Below are 18,595 nucleotides of genomic sequence, written 5' to 3'. Positions count from 1 at the left end.
ACTGCAAACATTGCATCACGTATTGGTAGTTCTCATTGTCCAGGGACATGTAACGAAGATATATTGACTTGGATGGCCCCATTGGCGTAGCTAAGAGCTAGGGTGATCTCCCCGTGTAAAGGATATATCATACATCTTCTATTTCTAAATCATTTGATGCCCATATTATTAAATTTCTAAATACTTCTAACTTTCTAAAAATCACTCGAAGCTCGGTGTGGGAGGACACTTAGTATCTGAATGATCTGACCCACTCCGGGCAAAAGGTCTAGTTGCGCCAATGTCCAACTCCCATAACCGTTTATCTTTGCGGAGGGCCGTTACCCGAGTCAAAAGCGTGAAACATCTTTCCAGTAGCACGGGGAAAAAGTTGGCACGGGCGTGGGTCATTAACGAGATCGAGCACGCGCCAATGGCTCTGTCGAATGGATCGAGGGTCTGACAGAAAGAAGGACACGGAGAAAAACTTCTCGGAAGCGTAAAGAAAATGTTCAAGTTCGCCGGCACAAAAGACTAACATATGTTTTGTGGAGCGTGGCAAGGGTCGAACGACCGCGATGCCAGGAAACGTTCGAACGCTGAAAGGTGGACTCTGCTCTCGCAAATAGGTGTTAAACTAACCCAACTACCGGTGACTTCTGCGAAGTTTCCCGTTGTAGAGAGCAAGTGTCCCGGAAAATTAGTCGATTACTTGCATTACAGACGAAGTAAGAAGCTCGAGGGACGTTCATGCTTCGATTTGACCTTCCTGTTCCTGAACTCCCCCGCGTTGACCTCCTTACTCGTCTCCGATGTCCTTTCGCTTCCTCTTTGGTCAAAGTCTCGACTATAAGGTGGCCCATTAACTTGCCAGACACGCGATCCAACTTGTCAGCTCTTTACAACGTCCGTACACGTGTGCGACTCGCTGTACGCTTTTGAATCGCATGTAGAAACTGATAGAAGATTTCGTTAAGGGATGGACTAAATTTGTTACTGAAAATTTGTGACGCAAACACGGTAATTAATAATAATAACAATTCCAACGGTATAAATAAATTTTGTAATTGAAAGGAAGTGAAACGGTACAGCTTTGTGTATCAAATAGTCAAAGGATTAATCCTATTCCACAACCGCGCTTACGCGGTTTCGCAACGAGCGATATTCGCGTTCTACGCCCATTCAGTCGTTTAATTCCTGAAATGACGTGCTTTGTATATCAATTGAATAACTAATTACGTTTTTTTTACGACGACAAAATCTAAAGCTGCCTCGAATCGGTCTGAACGGATTATTCGAGTACATCCGAAAACTAATTCCCGGCGCAGAAACGTTAATGAATCGGGAACTGACTCGGGCATTCACGGCTTCGAATCAGGAAGCACACGGTTCCCCTTTCCCACCAATAACCATCCGACCAGATAGGGCAGCGTGTCGAGCGAATCGATCAGCTATGTTCCACGAAACATTAAATCACACGGCTGAGCGAACGGCCATCAGCAATATGCTACTTGTTTACTAAATCACTTCTCATTGACTACTTCACCGGACAAATAACCGCTAACAATAATGAGGGACACTTGATTGTGCAGCAAAGCCGAAGACGCGTGCACCGATTGTGCGTCGTCCCTAACTCCACTCGAACGCGGGTGCGCGATAGCTGAGCTTACGTGTTTGCTTATCATCCCACGGGAAACAGTGGCCGAAAATCGTGCGTATTTGATGAGGTGCGTGATCAAAAGTCTGTGTCGCTAAATATTATAAACTGGCGAGATAACGAGTAGCAAACAGAAAATAGACGGGGGGCTATAAAGGGTTCTAATGTCGGAAAGGAATATAGGGTGTTTCTTCGGTTGTAAAGCTTCCTCCTTTGATCATGAGATGTGTACGAAAGGAATATTTAACGCAGATTCAACTAGATTCGAAAGCCCACAAATCATGAAGTGCATCTTCTGTTTTTCTACGTACAAATTGGATCTTTTACTTTTTTCCTGATCGTCCTTGACGGCCTCCCGTAATTAGCAGGCCGGTAAAGAGAAAGGTAATTATTTGAGCTCAAATACCGTCCACGGTCGGCGATATTTATTTTATCGACGCAAGAGGATGCAAATTTGCGTGGCTCTCTGTCGCTCCGACGCTGTCAGCACGCTCCATTCGGCGGTAAATTAATTACAGCGAGGCGAGTGTCGTGTCATCTACGAAATCTGCATGGCAGACGTTGAACGAGACTTCCAATCTTCTCCGACATCTGATCCCCGAGCAATTCGAAATCGACAATGAAAGAAACTCACGATCGAGTCGAATGCTACCAACTGTTACGTCACATATTGTGCCAGCGATGAGTATGCAAAAAACCGGTCGAAAAGGAAAGTTGCCTGGTCATTAATACGAATTTGTCGTGACGGTGGCCACTCCGATCTAAATCGATGACGATTCCATTTTCGACGTGTGTTGCTCTCGGAATCATTAATTTTTTTTACCGTATGCTACCCTCCGTAAACATATTTTTTTGAGTTGCATTCCATTGTCGAGCAAACATTACCCAAACCTTCGCTAACAAAATTTGTTAACTCGGTTTACGAGTCTGGTTAATTATAACAATTTGTGTACCAACGCGTTCACCGAATTAGCAATATGCGGACTATGATTCCATTATACGTCAATAAACTCATTAGCCTATCAGCCTGTTAAATAAATTTACGGTCATTACCATAATCTATATGTATACCCAAAGACGATAAATCCATAGTTCAACGAGTAATCTAACAAAATATAATAATAATATTTCTCGTGTATCTTCCTCGTAAGTAAAGCATTTTCTCTGCTACGTTCCCTTTGTTCACTGGCCCAGTTCCATTCGATTTCGAACAATATGCGTGCGTGACCTGGACTTCGACTCTTTTACAGGAACACCGTAGTTGGAAAAGTGCCAAACAACGTGATCGTTCCTTCTGTTTTATATCGAAGGCTATTTTGTTACTCCCACGATTTATCATTCTCTCGATTACCCAACATTTAACATTATAAATCATTCTGCGTGACATTAACAGAGTGTTAACGTAAGATCCCAGAGGAGTTGCGACAAACGTTCCGTTTTCCACGTGCAACCAAAGTACTTGAACAATTCATCTCGAGAATCTACGTGATAAATAACCGTGTTCTCAACGTGGACAGCAACATTCTCTAACTGGTATTCAATATAAACACTGAACGTATATATATAACGCGCATTAACGCACATTATCGCGGGTTATTACTAGACGCATTGGAAACCAGAACCATGACCAATTCTACGATCGCACACGTGCACAGCGGCGAGAGGGTGCGAGAACAACCCCACACTTTGGCGTTCCACTCGCAATGGCGTCGGTACCAGAACCCCGGCCTTTTCCGGAATGGTTGTTCTTGTTTCTCTCCGCACAATTTACGACAGTTTCGTGCAAACTTGCAGCGGCGATTCTGGCCGTCTTCGAGAATCCAAGTCTTGATTCAGTATCCTCTCTCGACGAAACTTCCGATTCGAATCAATTTAAAGCGTTTCGCTGTTGGACTTTCAAGTATTGGCACATTGATAATATATAGATAGATATATTTCTACGTCTGGAATTTTCATATCATGTACCGCATATGTGGATGTGCATTGTTCGTAAACATGTATTTTTTCGATAAGGAAGATTATGTTTTTATGAAGGATAAAGATAGGGTTTGAAATGCTACGCCAATGGATCGTTGAAGAGGTGTACATAGATCGAATACGTCGCCTCATCTTTTTTCAACTGGACGATTTAGGGTCGAGGACACATATTGCGTACGCATGGAGGAGTCTGTCCCGTTGACGCGTATTTGTTTTCGCTGGTAAAGCTCCGAATGTTGTACGGATTCCACGTGGCGTGTGGGTAAAATGGCGCAGACGTGCAGGTGCGTTTCTGGGGTCCGATGGCGCGCAACGAATCGAAGCTTCGTTTCGCAGTTTAATTAAGAATTAAATTCACCGGCGGGCGAGCTGTTTCACGGTGCCGTTAGCAGTGACGGGATCGCGTCATTCCGGCGTTCAATTTCTTCTGTGCGACCCCGTCGACGACGGAACGAATTCGATCGGAATGACCCCCCGGATGAATCTCGTGCGAATTCACGAACGATTACGGCGACAAATAATTGCATTCTTCGCGTGCCCTCTCCGCGAACATGAATTATAATAGCTCTCGATGAATAAAGGAACCTTAATAAATATTGGCGCTTGAGTTTTCATTAATATTCATCGGTGTTGGTACACATTTTCCTGTGATTCGTTACAGTTTCAATCATCGATTCATGCAATTGTAATCGCAACTACACCGATCGCATCTTAAATTAATCGGAACCTATTAAACTATTGATTGCATGTCAGGTCGACAATGACGGAACCTATTTGCACAGTTATTTTCATTGTATTAAAACTTTTACCATCAAGATTACCAAAGTTAATACCATTCAAAGTTTTCGAGTTTACGTCGCATTCGGAACGAATATTATTCCGACGTTTCGCTAACATTGCAACTTTATCCCAACGTTTTCGAACTTCTGATAAAGTTATCCAAGACGTGGGTAAAATGAAATAATTCTCGTAATCATACATAACTAGAACTATAGAATTACAGGTTCGTTTGCATTTCAATAAGGCTTTTCTTCGAGCGGAAGATAGTACTTGTTACAAAACTATGCCTTGGTTAAAAGCGTAAGTATCGTAATCGGAAGTTTCCTCAACCTTGAACGGTACATAGTTCGCGCAGAGAACACCATTGAATCTCGAAGAGTATCTCGTTATCGAGATATATCCGTGAAACGATTTCATCGCAGATCGAGAAACCGAATTACCCTCGTTCGCAAGACCATCAATAACGTTCAACGGATACTGAAACGACCTATAGGTGCCGACTCCACCCAGTTTCTCGCTTCACTGGGCCCATCTAACGAGGCAGGTTCAAGTGTGCATTGTCGAGTTATGAATACACGAAACATATTCAATTTTACCCCTGTTAGCTAGTAGCGACCCGTGCATCTCCCTGCCGGCTCTTCTTTTTTTTTCACAGTCCAGATACGAAATTATGATATATCGCTCGTCACGGGGACAGGCCGCAATACACCTACTTGAAAACGCGCGATTTCGTGGACGACCGATTGCCTTCAGCTGCTTGCGACTCCGAAATTGCAACTTCCCGTTTTTTCTTTCTTCTTGTTCTATTTACCCGGAAAAAACGCGGCCGCGTTAGATCGTTGACATTGAAGGATGATGGAACCTGGCGAAACACTCGGAACAATCGTACAGCGTCGAATTTCTCTTGGAAATTTCAAAGAATTTTTCAACGTGGACGGCTGTGTTAAAAGAGTTGAAAAATGTTTAGCCAGATTCGTTTATCTTCTCTCATCAGTTTCGTACATGATCTTGTCTCTCCAATAATTTGTTAAATATTATTAGATGGGATGAAATGTTGAAAATGGAAACAGTTGCCCTGGAAATGCATTCCAGTTAGTGGAAGCGGGTTCATAATTGCAACAGTGGGAATCATGCTGGTGTCAAGTTATTTCACGTAGCTATAACCGTTGAACGTAGCAGCAATGTGCTTCAGGATGGAAGTCTGACAATGGATCTGCCTCGTAACGTCGAAACTGTCGTATCACGGGTTATTAAGGCTGCAAACTTTTGCGGGAAGATTAATGCTGCCAGCAACTGGGTCTCTACTAGATCGCTGTCTAACGAACGTGAAATTATTAGTTTTCGAGACACGATGAATATGCAATGGGTCGGTGCCATCCGATGAGTCCGCATGTTCTTACCCTAATGAATCCACGATAATGCGATATTAATCCCTCGAAATGGCCGAGCTATCGTAGCCAATTTCGTCGTCATAATTCGTCGAACCGTTCCTAAATGACGCTTTAAACGGTTTAAGGTTCATTCGTCTCGAAATGTTATTTATAAACGTAGATAGGTTTGGCGAAAATGTTCTGCTTTGGACGATCGAGCGCTGTTGGAGACGTTTCGCGACAGAAATATTTTTAGCATCTACGAAGGTTTTGCGTATCGATCGATAGGGCGGGTACTTCTGCGACATGCTAAATTCCAAACGTACTCGTGAAAGCTTCGCTTTATCGAACGTTCGCGTGAAGATTCCTCGTCGCGTACTCCGCGTGCTTCAAACTCTAGTGTTCGGTCTGATTGTAGCGATCCTATTATTTCCTCCGCTTCTAATTTAATAACGACGAAGGAGCTTGGCTTTACGATTCGTGGGTGTACCGTTATATCGCCCACGTTGAGTTAATCTGCCACTCGTTACATCGTTAAGTGTTCTTAGCGCGTGAATACATGCAAGTATTTGGCGCGATGCGTTGTCGCAACTCGAGTCGCAATATTTGCAAACACCGACAGAATATCAAGCGTGTTTGGCCTTTAAAGTCGATGTTCCCGAACGCGAAGTTTTCTTCCACGTTTTCAACTTACTTCTGCATGAGAAATCGCCTTCTTTCCGTTTGAGAAACGAGAAACAATTCCCGCGTGGATGCTTGGCATTAGTCAGACTCGGTTCGTTGAAAAATTAGGGCCAAACAGCGGTTCCCTTTTGCTTCGGGAATTGAAAGAATCCCGTAGGAGGTAGATGTCGTAGGGTTTAAGGAAGTCTGACAAATAAAAATTTACGACCGTGAAAGCGTGCCGACGTTTATATTGCTTATAAAATTAGAACGTCGTAAAGCGTTCATTTCAAACTCGCGTTTAACGATCCGACAGTCAATAAACCGCGATTTTACTTCGTCTTCTTCTCGACGTGCAGTCGAATGCAGTGTTTTCCTTTACTTAAGGATAGGTAGCGGACCATTTTATCCGTTTTCTCTTCGGGAGCCCGCAACCGAATGGATCTCGAAGCTATATGTACAAACTGTTGGTATACAACAGGCTATATACGGGAACGCAAATGGTCATTGCTTGCTGGGCAGACTGGACACCGAAATTGGGATGGATCGAATAAAATTTCACCACGAACTATTCCATCGATGTTACCGCAAATGGGGTCACGTTGCGTCTCGTCCTATTCGAGGTATCTCAATCACGACCCGTTGACCTATAAAGTGCGAGAGCAAACTTAACGTTTGTCGAAGAAGCTTGCGGATCTGACGGCTCAATTTGCGTTTAATTCTGTTTACGATCAGACACCGTTTGTACGATAGGTTCGGTCAACAAGCGACGGATCCCGAGATCGTGTAATTCGACAGATAATTCGTCAACGCCTTTTTTTTAAATTACGAGTTGTCGCTCGGATTGAATACTTTCATAGGTGTAAAAAGTGTATTAACAAATATATGTATACTCGATGCAAAAGCTTTCTAAAAGAACGCGTATATAGCTGCAAAGCAAAAGTGTAAATGATTATACGTCGTTGTCTCTTCGTTTCTGTTTAAAGTTGTGAAAAATTCTTGAAAGGGAAACCCGTGACGTAGCCTCACACTCGAGTGACACAAAAGAAAATCGTTCTTTTTTCTGAAAGAAAACTCTCCGTGAAAGAGTGAATTCGTAGCTGCGACTATGTAGGTTATCGTTGAACGTTGCTTTTTTCCGCAATTTTCAGCGTTGAACTTGTCCTCCGTACGTTCTCGTGCTTTTTATTTGCTCCAAATCGTAGGAGGTGATTCGATCTTCCCGAGGATGTTAGAACGCGACTAACGTGTTTCTCTTCTCCTCGTCAATTTCCTTGGTTCATTTCCTTTACGTCAGGTTTTTCCCTTCGTGCCGTAGGATCGACCTTTCCAAGGAGGAGACTTATTAATTACTTTAAAATCCATTTTCCCCCTTGATTTCCTTCACCTGACGTCTCGCTGACGCAACGATCTACTCTCAGAAAATATAACGCAGCTTTTTACAAGGATAGCTCCATCGATTCCACAAGAAGACGAAGGGCGATCATCTTGAGTCTAATCGATGTAAATAAAAAACAAAGGCGCACGCTGCTAATTTTAAACTCGGTTAAAATTAAATTACAAATCTTAAGAGGGAAGAAAAATAATTTCTACGATCGAACTGCACAGTCGTGCCAATTAATTGGAGCGAAAGTTTCCCGGGAGAGATTTAATTTCCGCCAAGAGTTAATCGGAGAAGTTTTTAAAGTTCCGTCTCCCGTTCGGGATGTTCCACCCCTTCGGCGAAGAATCGACTTTTTCGGCAGTCACGAATGCACCCCGCCGGGCCTGCCACTTCACGAATGACATTACTCCCTCTAACGCCCACGAGCGAACCATTCGCTTTCCATTCATCGCCGCGACGCTGAATGAAGCTGCAAGAGGCACTTGGCTTTTGCGCGAGGATTGCCAGCAAGAAAACACCCTCGAAAGAGGCTTTTATCGCGTTCCTACTGAATGACTAGTGTAAGGTTATCCCTTCTCCGTGTCTATGCGTGCACCTTCTCTTACAATTCCTTCCTTCCTCTTATTTTCAGCCATTTTATCATTGTACCGCGTTTCTCAATGAGAATCTCGGTTTCTTTAGCGAGCGGCCCTCCTCCCGTGCAGGAAATTTGAATTTTACGTTTCCCCGGACGAGGACACGATCTCGAAGGTTCTTCTCTTCTAGGTTACAGGTACTCGAAGACGACAATGGACCGACTCGAGAAGCCAGCCTAGGATCTTGTGAATGAAATCCATACTAGGAGAAGAAGTCGAGAGGAGACTGTCCAGTCTTAACATCTGGTCAGGCCGACTTACTACGAGGATAATAATGGCCTCTCGGGGATCATTGAGCCTAGAAGACCACGGTCGAGCATCGTTCTCCTCTTCTTTGTGGTGGTTTATGGCACCCTGCGAAAGATCCTCGTATCGTTTGACCTGGGCTCGAGCTACCAGAAGGACACGTGTTCCGGACTTCAATGGAAAATCGCGTTTACCACTTCCACAGGATCGTGTGACGCTCTTTTCTCCTATTTCTTCTCATTTACTGCTCCTCCACCGAAACGGAGACTATCGATTTCGTATTAGCAGGTGAAAATTCCACGAGAACGCGGTCGCGTCATTCGACCATATCTCTCTTGCCTTATATTCTACTTCTGGACGCCATTATCGTAAGGTCGCGTCGATGGAGGACCTATCACCTTTTATCCCGGCTGAAATGAAGCTTTATCAGGACTCATGACTCTCTATCCAATGCTTTCATCCCGTTCTGTGCGTGGCATCTAGAAAGAGACCGAGCACGAGCACCATCGAGAGAATATTTTGATATACGCTGAAAAATCCCATACATCGCTCGTTCGTGAACAGACCACTCTTTTTCACTCTCCGCCCTCCATACGCCTACCTTCGATCGAATTCCAGCGTATCTCGAAACGATCGAGATACAAACGGCCAGTCGATTTTTCTTTCGATCGACAATATTTGTTTCAATTTCTCTCCAACTTCGAATTCGAACATGCGTTTCGAATGAAACACAGTTATTGTTCGGTACAATAATTTGACTTAAAATCAATTGGAACAAATTCTTTGAATTCCAAAGGTCGGAAATATTTAATAACCCGCGTGTCGTTATTCAAAGCGCTCCATTAATCCAGCATCGATGATGCATGCGACGATTTATACAGTCGATTAATGGGAGCATCGGGAATGGACGGAAATTTATCGAGACAGAAATATCGACTGGCGATCGATTAGGAGGGTGATTTACCCTCTGGTCAATCCGTACGCATGGACTCTAAAAATCGACGTCGGGAAGGAAATGAAAGTACACGAAATAATTCATTCCCGTATCGTTGGTAGTCACGTTTAACCGCATTGGCGTTCAAGAATCTCGTAATCGGATCGCGGACTTATTGGAAATTTAGAAACGTGAACAGGAATCGAGTTTCAGTCAGCTCCGTTGTAATTTATGGCAATTGCGATGCTTTTATCAACCATCCTATTTGCTTTTCTTTATCGGGGAAAAATTCCCAATGATTCGTCCATCCAAAAACTCTGTCGAATAAACATTAATATATCTTATTTATCGAATTTGTTTAAATTGAACGAAGAATCGTAACCGTTTTTCAGAATGAAACATTTCCACTATCTCCGGAACGATTATCGCGTTTAAAATGGTTCTGCTGCAACGAACGTCATGGCGACCTTCCAACTGTTTCAAAGTTTCGCGATAAACAACCAGGTTAAAGTGTCCAGAAATAACCAGAAACGAATTGGCAGACCTCGATCTGGAAGATGCTCGCGATCGAGTTGAAAATGTTTGATAGAAAATCGATGTTCGTGATCAATAGGACGAGAGTAACGCGACAAATAGGGAGAAGACGAGGCAGAAGTTGCATCTGCGGTTAGAACCATAAATTTTGCACGGTTTCACGCGTTCACCGCTAAACTGACATCGCAGGATCCTCGAGTGTATTCTCTCTCTTGATTCTACGTAGATGATCGAACGGAGAAGAGGAGGCAGTGTATTTCTCGAGAGGCGTGAAATCCTTGGATCTTTCACGCGGAATCTTTCCAAGATTCAGCGTATCAAATTGAAACTGGTACCCGGTACGCTCTCGACGAATCGTTACGGCCCTGACACGGGAAATCGGTGTGCAATGAGTCTCAAGATCTCGCAGCTGCCGTGAGTCTTTTCTGTCCTCGAAAGTTTTCTTTCACCCCGGGACAAAATAAGAATCTTTGGCACTTGAAACCATTTCCATTGCTCTGGCATTTTCTATAAAATCAAGATGGTAGAAAGACTTGTGTCACCACTAGATGATCCATGAGATCGCCACGAATTATATTAGAAGCAATCGTAGATCTATTGTTTCAATATCGAAGAAATTCTCTGTAATAAAATATGATACGAGGAAAATATGATCTGGTAAAGAGCAAGTGTTCAGCAATAGCGTCAAAACAGATCGAACGTGATTAATCGGCAGTAGAGCATTGCGTGTTTGAAGTGGCAAATTGGAAAGGCCATACGAGACGCGATCTATCAATGACCCTGCAAAGACAAATTTGTTTTCGCTCTGTTACAGGCTACCCTCGTCTCCCCCAATTTGTCAGGAGACGAACGAGGCACGATGCCACCGACAAAGCTAAACTGTTAGAAACGAACAGTCTTCGCGTTTAACACTGTGGCAAAACATCGTCCGGAACTCCGACGCAGAGAAAGAGAAGGGGCGCCGTGAAAGAGACACATTTTCCAGGGCCGAAAGAATTCGAATGGTTAATGGTTCTACTGGTAGGGATTGCTGACACCTGGAAGGTACCTGGACACTACGGGGTGTGACGTAATTTACCTGGTCACCAGTCGCAAAACCCTCGTACCTCTTTTCCATTAGAGTGGTCAATAACCATCGCCTTGAGTGAACAGCTGATTAGTATAACTCTGTCACTAGATCTAACTTCGAGAAATTTTACTGGACAATTATGTCGTGCACCCCTTTTTCAGAAACAGACTGCTAATCGATGTTTGGAATTTATATTTAAGAAGTATAAATCAACGAGGGGTGATCAAGCACGTTTTATATTTGCCGCATCACGCTCGGATTATGACTTCACAAGGGTGTACGAGTAATTATTTGGGTCAGGTCAGCTGCCATATCAGTTATGAAAGTCGTAAAACCGAAGAAACCGGGTGAACGTAATACCTGCTTTATGGATCTGCACAGGTGCACCGGTCGCTAAGATTAAATCTAATCAGATGCAGATTTATCAGCGGAATACTAATCATGTTTACGACTTATTGACCTTACTTTTTAGTTCAAAGATTCCGAAAGTGTTCGCAACAAAGCTTAAGGATGATAGAACTAGTCAAGATTATTATGCCGAATCGAGAATTTTGTTCAGGCAGGTATTGGTCTAGTAGCAATCCGTTTAGCGATCATTGGAATAATCGATAGTCGAAGTGACGTCTTAATATAGTCAATTATTGGATCAGGAATCGAGAACGGACATAGGGTAGCGTGGTCGTCGCTTATTAATTTACGTTCCCGTCGAAAGGAAATCTGGTTGGGACGGGGTGAGACGCCGGGCAAAGAACACGGGCCATCGAGTTCCCGATGGTATCTTTATAGTGCATTATTGCATTAAGCACTTCTGTACACAGCCAAGGGTAACATGGTGGATGGCAACAATAAGGGCACCCACGGGGGCCCATGGATTCGGCCCGTTCGACCGTCCTGCCACGTATTATCGAAACACAATAGACCGTGCCTCGATCAAACGCGCGTCGAGAAATTTTACCAACGATACGTACACGCGTAACCGAATCCACTCGGTTACTTTTCACGATCTCATCGTTTGCCATAGACCCTTTTATGGTATCATCCTTCTTATTTGTACGCTTATCGAGCAATGGATTTGTTAGAACCGGTGTACCCTCCGGCTACCAGCGAATATTAAATTTGACTGTAAAAGTTGTTAAGCGATATTTAAATAATTTTTTTAGTCAGAAACAAAAAAGTAAGCTCGAGAACTCGTGTTGGTAATTCGAATGCCACGGTTTCATGAAGATCATTTAAAGGGCAGATTTTAATATTCGCTGCCCTTAATATATGGAGTACACCTTTTTTTAAATAAATACGCTGCTCCGCTCAAATGATCTCGTTTTAATTTCGCATTCGGAACTTCTCGTAAAACGATGAACCTCTCTTTCGTCTCAGCCTGGGATACTTCAATTGCTCTCGAAATTGTACATCATGATTCTTTTATTTTAACGAATTTAAAAGCAGAATGTATAAAATGAATATTATTGAAATGTATCCTTTTAAATACTTAAATGAACACAAAAATATTAATTAAAAATTTGCCCCGAATATTCAATTAAACTGTCCATGTAGGGAAACTTTGATCGACTCTGGTTCTGCTTCTTCTTCACACACAATAAAATGCAACGGGCACTAACCTTTCAGTATAACGTTTCCATCGTTTACTTAGGCTCGTCGGGGGTACTTAGGATCATTTCGCTCCTTATGGACAAAAAAAAATTATAACCAACGACCTGGAGCTCGTCATAACTTTGATCTCTGTTTACCCAGCGAATGAGCCGTTCGCATAATGCCAGCACGTTTAACGAGCCATTAAACGATCGTTCCCTAGCTTCTCGAAAAGCACACAAACTTTCTCGAAGAATTGTTTGCATCGAACCATCGCAATATGTCGAAAGGCTCATCAATACGTCCACAACTTTTCAACAAATTTCTTTGACGTTTCAGTTTCCATGAAATTGAGGCACTCTCTGGCATCTTCGAATTAATTTTTAAAGGCTTTCAGTTACTTTGAGTCGAGCTCGATGTCTGTTGGAAGGACGAAATGGCGTTAAACTATTCGTGAAGCGAACGATTGCTTTCGTTCCACGTCCAATATCCGGAGTATTAAACAAATCCAGGTGACTTGCGTACGTTCTTCCTTGGAGAAGTCTCGGTGGCGGTGGAAATAAATCTGTACGAGATCAGGCCACGGGCGTGCAATTTTTCCAACTGCCAATCCCCATGTTCCTTTCCTCCGAGGGAAAAAGGCTTCGTGTTCCACTCGCATTTGGAAATTGACCAGTCGTTTCTCTCAGTCGCAGAATCGGATATCGAGCTCGTGTCACGCAACATGTAGGTCGCTCCAATAAATGCAAACTGTTTAATAAATAATTTTCGTACGTCTAAGTGCCGGAACACGAAAGAGACCGTCTCGACCTTTTTCTTCGGCAACTAACCCTAATTCCTCTCGTAAATCCCATTTATTCTTTCGTTCGCGGAGAAACGTTAACCTTCTCGAAAGGTTCATTTTAGCCCGAGGAAATGCGGTTAAACACGGCGACACGCAAAAGCTGCGGAACAGCATAATCGACGAGTCAAAACGCGAGGACGTTTGTCCTACGCCCTCTTCTAAATCCGTTTAACGCAGCCGATCAGACAACCCTCGTGCACACGAACAAATGTAAATACGAGAAAGAATCTTTGGAACCGATGTCAAACATCCACGGGGCGTGAACCTGAGGAAAATGTGTGGCTGGCCAAGGGAACAAAGATGTTGACCCTCTTCGCGTGGAATTTGTTGAGTTAGGTTCAACGTCACTGCATTCCGTCGATATTGATCGAAGAATCGTTTCATTAGATGCCTTTGTAGGCTAAAAACATTTTGGCAATCTCAGTCAGGTACACATCGTACGAGGCGACGTGAATAAATGAAGAGAAGCATGAAGTCAACGAACTAACAGAGTTCAGACATCATACTTATCGACGGGAATAACTCGATACGTTATCGTACACGTAACCAGTTCGTGTGTGGCTCCTCAAGAAACGTCTGGTAGAACGAAATGGAGAATACTCGGTTTACGGCACAAAGGCAGCATTCTCGCTGCTCGTTCGATCGTGCTGAATCCATATTATGAACACTTTGCATGACTTTAACGGTTCACTTGTTACGTCGTATCGTCGAATTGAGCACGAAACAATCGACACAGGCAGATTCGTAAACACATGTCGAGTAACAATGGTGTCAAATCCGAAGGGAGGCCATTAATTAAACGCACTCCTTTGCTCGAGTAGCAAATCGTGAAAAGAAAGCGGCCAAACGGGAAGCCCTCGTAGAAACGCGACTCACGGCAATTCATTTTGTCGACATTTACGATGATTTACGAGTACCACTCTCACGCGATGCGGAAGAACTTCACTCGTAGATTTTGCTATCGATGCATTGGATTCCAGCTGGAGCTATAGTGCTCACTTCTTGAACGGAATTCGATACGAATGCTATTGCATGATTGATAAGCGTTCTCGAATGTAAGTCGAATGGAATGATACATTACCAGCACTGACGGTACAAGTAACCTTTTGAGATTACATGTGTTAATAAAGTCGGATACGTGTTATTTCTGGATTAGTCGTGTTCAAATTATGTGGGCTACCAAGGAGATGTAGGGTTTGATCGAACGGTAGGCAGAGGGTTCTTCAAGTCCCAAGAAAGTCGAATATCGTAAGCGACGGCATCCTAACCTTTTGACCCTTGATCCAAGGAAAATAGGTCGACCGTGTGTCGTCTCGCCAATGGTCTTGCCTTATTCGCGCGATAAGCTATCAGAGGCAATGCAATCTACGTAAAGTATACGTGGTAGACAGTGGCGCTTCGGAAGAAACTTATACACGTTCTCTTATCGCTAATAGAAGCAGCAATTTCGAGAAGAATGAAAGATCTTTAGGAGAACGGTCGAGTTTTCTCGCCGTGAGATATCGGCTGCGAAGCGAAATTAAATGTTCGCGCGAAATGAAAGAGAGATTGATCAACGGCGGCCGATTAGAGATCGCAAAGTATTCTCATTTAAGAAACATTGGATATTTAAAAGTTTCTTTCGACAACTATTACGCGAACTATCGTAATTACGTGGGTCATTTTAATCGATAGCCGCGAGAACGTTTCTGCGGTATTAAAATGTCGAGTGCTCCGAAATTTAAACAATCTTCGCCGGTCAATCGTGAGCAAACTTTAATCGCGAAACGAGCCAATTATAACCTCTTGCCGCGAATTTTATACAACAATGTTTCAGCTAAAATTACACAGTCAAATTTTTCAAACGAAATACCGTCGAATATTGGAATAATAACGTTCGAGAAAAGAGGATAAAGGGAACGAAACCCAAAGTTTAAAATATGTGGGTTAACGGTGACCCGACTCCACGAGTTTCAAATTTAAATTTTAAAGCGACGTTCAAAGCGATAATGACTGTAGTAGTCATCTCTTGAACAAAACGATCGACATCTAATATTTCTCTCTTTGCAAATGATCGGTATTTCGCCGTACGATAAATGTCAACAGCGAAAGATGGTATCGTTTCAATCTGTCTCGACTCTACTCGTTTACGTGGAATCGAAAATCGATACGGTACAAATACTTTCATGACACGCTGTGCGTTTTGTCTTAGAATTTTGCTTCGAGGTATTAAACATGATTGAATTAACCTCGAGACATCGGTTACCGATATCTTTGCATTCCGGTACAGTGGCAAAGTAGGCTCGCATTAAGATTTACATTTTGATCTTTCTACATATCTATGTAATTTAAAATATTAAGACCTCCTAGCTATTTTAGGAATTTGAGATTCTGGACATGTCCACATTATGTGATCAATTTACTCCGAAGTCCCGTAATGCGATATTTCACGGAATTCTATGAACAAAACAGGAAGAGGACAGAGCAGTCCAAAAGGTGTTTTCGATCAAAAATTTAATTAAACTGCAGGCGGTCTCTGTCACTGACTTGATTTATAACTCATAAAATTCATGAAATTTCTCTTGTTCTCCGAATTCGTTGGAGTAAGTAATTGTGAAATTCGGAGAAGCTGTTTTGAAGCAGGGTAAAAATATCGAAAATATACAACAAATAAGAGAATCATTATCTGAAATTTATCAGCAATAAAAAAACGGAATAAAGCGAATACAGAGAGAATACCGTAATTGTGCGGCAGTCGTTCTACTAAAGGCTCCATTTTATTTTCCAGAAGATGAATTCAGGGGGAAATCCCAAGCTAATTAAATTGCTCTCTCTTCATTTTGAGAAAAAAATCGCCAACGAAATATACGAGAAGAAAAGAACGATTTCCGTGGATCAACTGAAAATAAAACGAAAAGCCCAATTGATGGTATCTTTTAAATAGAATTTCAAGTCAACGAATTAAGTTTTTACAGTGAATTAATGTCGCTCCGGCACTTTCGTTGTTCTCAGAATAGCGTTAATGGGAAAAAATGCAACTTTTATTGCTAACATTTGTACGTTGATTCGAGCGGGAAGGACCAATTAACTCTTGTTCCGCGTGTCTCGCATTTGTCGGTTTAATGGCACGATTGGTCTCGCCAGCAGATAAAATTAGCATAGACATAAGTGGGCACGATTTTTTATAGACGGTTAACGCATCATCCGCCGACCGGTGCTCATTGTCCCGCTATTATGTCGACGTGTCTGTGCAGGGACATTAATTCAACGTCGAAGGGTGGCTAATGTTATGCAAATTCCTCATTAACGGCTCGGCACTTGAAATGGCAACTTCAGTCGAGACACCGTGTATTTATTCGTTCACTCCTCGCTACCAGACTTATCCTAATTCCGTAAAAGTTAATTAATTTGCGAAAAAGTCAGATAAATAACCGGGTGTTCCGAAAGCATCAACGTGTACGCATTTGTGCAGTTGCGTGACACTGGTCGTTCGTTATCGAGTTAAACAGTAATTGATTAACGTGTCGCGACATGCTCAAGATATCTTCAGGCCGATATCCCGCTGATAACGATCATTATTATCGCATTGTCTAAGTACCGGCGGCTTGTCAAGCGTGTCACCACTAATTGTCGCTTTCGTAGCGCCGGTGTCCCTGTTAATTGCATTCCTTCACTCAATTTCCATTACAGAATAGCCACCGCTGACACGTATCTTCCCGGGACTGACAACTTTAGAGTCGATCGGGATGCCCGGCACAGATCAAGATACCGCCGGACGAAAGCGTACCCCATCGCTAAGTGGTGTCTTCTCGTGTGCCCCATTGTTATCCTACGGTTAACTTAATCCCGTCGTTCGATCCTGCCGATAGACTCCGGGTTAAATAAGGATTAGCGCGATGACTAAACGATGTTCGAAGGCGGTCGTCGAGAATGTTAGCGACGGCCCGTTTCCTCGATGGCCAATCGCTGACCGATCGGATTTCCACGGAGCGAATCGTCGTGGAAAGCCTGACCTCCGGTCGAAGGTAGATCGGTATCGGGATCCGTTAAAACGACGTTAAAAGGCGTCGAGTGTGATGTTTCAGAGAAATAAAAAAAATCAAACATTTTATATGGCCTTTTTAGTATTCTAATCTTTCCCTCCTGTACATCCAAATAGCAGGACTCCACCCTACAATCGATATCTTTATTTAGTTGCTTTCAAGTTCTAGTAGAAAATCAATAGTGGAAGAATATGAAGGAGAAACGGTCGTCCAGGCGGATTCGTGGTTCAGAAACATCGCAAAACATGGTTCGACCCTTGCGGGCGAACACGGGCGCTGTTGGTAAGGTCAGCCGAAGTTCGCGACCATCCCGAAACGTCGACCCTGTTCAGTTCGCTAGATTGGCCGCAGTCTTAGCAGAATCCAGAGTCTCGAGCGTATCGTAGATTAGATTTTGTCTCGCTCAGGCTGCTGTGTAATCCAGGCACGGCTACAAATCTCTCGACCCTTCGTGACCAGCTGATGACTTGGCCTGCACGTCGGGAAGCTCGTTCAAAGGGTAACACTGTGTTCTCGTGTCGCTTCATAAAGGTGACGCCGCACAATGAGCGGTTTTTTTGCGACGCCGCCACGAACATAGAAGCTTTTCTTATACACGAGGGGAGATCGAAATTAAGTGGCTATTTCATGCCACTAATTATGACAAATAGGACGGGGTTCCTTCGTATTTATTTGTTGTCGAGCATGTACAGAACTGTTTGACCCATTTCGTTCGAAAAATTACCAACGCCAGAGAGATTCGATGGTCTAATTAATCGTGGAACATCGCGTATCCTGTGATCGACGAAAGGTCAGAAATAACGAGCACACCTTGTAATCGAGTTATTTGATTGCATATTCCGAAACACGGTATCTTATTACATGGTTGACAATTTCAGTCGCGCTGTGAATTTTAATCGATATCGGAGTCATTT

General features: G+C 43.1%; 1 long non-coding RNA gene across 1 annotated transcript; it reads left to right on the top strand.

The window, feature by feature from the left end:
- The first annotated feature begins 1,041 nt into the window (after positions 1–1,041).
- On the top strand, positions 1,042–17,747 carry LOC143265509 (uncharacterized). The gene is made up of 2 exons (XR_013040135.1): positions 1,042–1,706; positions 17,329–17,747. It is a non-coding gene; the product is annotated as an uncharacterized LOC143265509 (long non-coding RNA).
- Positions 17,748–18,595: the final 848 nt, after the last annotated feature.

This window comes from Megachile rotundata, chromosome 12 (assembly GCF_050947335.1).
Source record: "Megachile rotundata isolate GNS110a chromosome 12, iyMegRotu1, whole genome shotgun sequence".
NCBI classification, from domain to species: domain Eukaryota; kingdom Metazoa; phylum Arthropoda; class Insecta; order Hymenoptera; family Megachilidae; genus Megachile; species Megachile rotundata.
This window is presented reverse-complemented; position numbering and strand designations above follow the sequence as displayed.